Raw genomic sequence first — 2526 nt, forward strand, 5'->3', positions numbered from 1 at the left:
CGCATGCAGAGGGTTTGCACAATTATTTTACAATAATATATAAATAAAGAAACAAAACACCAAAGAATTCTGGTAAACTCCTGAAGAATTCTTCTTTCTGGATATGAATAGAGCCTCGGATAATACATAATCAAAATATATATAACAATTGTACTTGTCTTGATTTTGGTTAGCGGTTTATTGATTTAAAATCTCAGAAATGACAAGTTTACAATGTATTTGATAGGTCTAGTCTACACATATGTAAGGTGAATCAAAAAGTTAATATTCATATTACTTGGCTGGTGAAAGCAATGAATGTCATTTTACATTAAATAAAATTCACGAAGCCAATTTGCTGGCGGTGTTTTAAGTTTAATAATTTTTAAAACAATATATAAATAGACATAAAGTATGTTCGATGAGAAGTTTGAAAAAAAATATAATGAATGTATTTCAATGTAAATGATGAAAAACGGTGTCGATGATTCTGTTTGAAAAACTAATGAATTAACAAAATAAATAAATAAATAAATAAATCGTTCAAAAACTGGATTGAAAAGGATAGAAGGAGAAGGGCGATGTTTAAAAACGCGTATTTCGTTGCAGGTACGCACTAACGGGTGGAAAGGGGGGGGGGACAATCACTTTCACCCGCCAGAGAATACCCGGGCCCCACGTTGGGCGCCAAATGTCACAGGTGGTGAAAAATCAAGTCTCAACCGGGACTCGAACCCAGGGCCTCTGGCGTACCGTGCCAGCGCTCTAACCAACTGAGCTATTGAGACCCGATATATTGACTGACTTTCACGCACCTGTGAACCCGGTGACATATGGAGGTTCCAGCGAGAGGTTTCCCATGGAAATGGGAAGACCAGGAAGAGAGAGCTTTTCAGGACATTAAAGATAAGTTAACATCCCCGCCGATCCTTGCATTTGCAGATTTTGAGTCACCATTCATTTTGCACACCGACGCATTAACGACAGGACTTGGAGCTGTCCTCTACCAAGACCACAATGGACAAAAGAGAGTGATTGCATACGCCAGCAGGGGACTCAAAAACAGAGAAAAACATTACCCAGCCCACAAGTTGGAATTTCTCTCCTTGAGGTGGGCAGTTACGGAAAAGTTCCACGATTACCTTTATGGGAATACCTTCCAGGTTGTAACGGACAATAATCCCGGCCCCTTACTTATATTCTTACCTCTGCAAAGCTGGATGCAACAGGTCATAGATGGCTAGCTGCATTGAACAACTACAACTTTTCTTTACACTATCGAAAAGGAGCCAATAACAGTGATGCAGATGGTTTATCGAGAAGATCCCAGGACACTGTAGAAATAGTTCCAGAAATGGTGAAGACAATTTGTAATTCCTACACTATCCAGAGAGACAATTGTCCACTGGTGGAAAATGTACTTCTACCCGTCAACATTCCAACATGTATGCCAGTGAGTTTACAAGACATTGGGGAAGCAGGTAACATTTCAAATACATCAGAACCTCTCACCCCTATCCCTGACTCCATTCAGATAGATGATTCATGTGTATTCAGTAATGTTGATTGGGCAAAAGAACAGTCATCTGACAAGGTCATTAAAAGAGTTATAGAATTATTGCAAGGTGACTTTGTTCCTCCAAGTACCGCCTTAAAAGCAGAATCTCCAGAAGTGAGTAAATTTATGAGAGAATCAAGAAAATTGTGTCTAATTAAGGGTATTTTATACCGAAACACTATATTAAATAATGAAAATGTAAAGCAACTAGTATTACCAGCTTCTTTCAGAGAAATAGCATTCTATTTACTACATAGCAATTTAGGGCACCATGGCCGAGACAGAACTCTGCAACTGATGAGAGAAAGATTTTACTGGCCTTGTCTCGAACATGACATCACGGAAAGCATAAAAACCTGCGACAGTTGTATAAAATTTAAAATCCCAGAGAAAGTCTCAACAGAACTTGTCAACATCAAATCATACCAACCTTTAGATCTACTATGTATTGACTTTTCAACTCTTGAAAAAAGCAAAGGTGGTTATGAAAACATCCTAGTAATCACTGATCATTTTACGAGATATGCCAAAGCTTTTCCCACTCGTAATCAAACTGCCAAGACCATTGCTAGAATTCTATTTGAAAATTTTATTGTACACTATGGCTTTCCCAACAGACTTCACAGCGACCAGGGTCGGAATTTTACCAGCCATGTCATCAGGGAGCTGTGTAAACTAGCTGGAGTACAACAGTCACGTACCACGCCCTACCACCCTATGGGTAATGGGATGGTAGAACGGTTCAATCAAACCCTACTTAAAATGCTCGGTACGCTGAATGACAAACAGAAAGAGGATTGGAAGTCATATGTAAGTACCTTAGTTCACGCGTACAATGTAACCAAACATGACAGTACGGGTTTTTCGCCATTTTCCCTCATGTTTGGGCGACATCCGCGCCTGTCTATTGACGCATATTTAGGCTTGGATACAGAAGCCTAACAGTCATGACAATTACTCTAAGAAGCTTCAGAAACGATTAGAATATG

General features: G+C 39.2%; 1 non-coding gene across 1 annotated transcript; it reads right to left on the reverse strand.

Moving 5' to 3' along the window:
• Positions 1–693: 693 nt before the first annotated feature.
• Trnat-ggu (transfer RNA threonine (anticodon GGU)) lies at positions 694–767 on the reverse strand. Its single transcript has one exon. It is a non-coding gene; the product is annotated as a tRNA-Thr (tRNA).
• Positions 768–2526: the final 1759 nt, after the last annotated feature.

Source organism: Saccostrea echinata, unplaced genomic scaffold (genome assembly GCF_033153115.1).
Source record: "Saccostrea echinata isolate AGI-Se365-2 ecotype Australia unplaced genomic scaffold, CSIRO_AGI_Sech_v1 ptg000022l, whole genome shotgun sequence".
Lineage (NCBI taxonomy): Eukaryota > Metazoa > Mollusca > Bivalvia > Ostreida > Ostreidae > Saccostrea > Saccostrea echinata.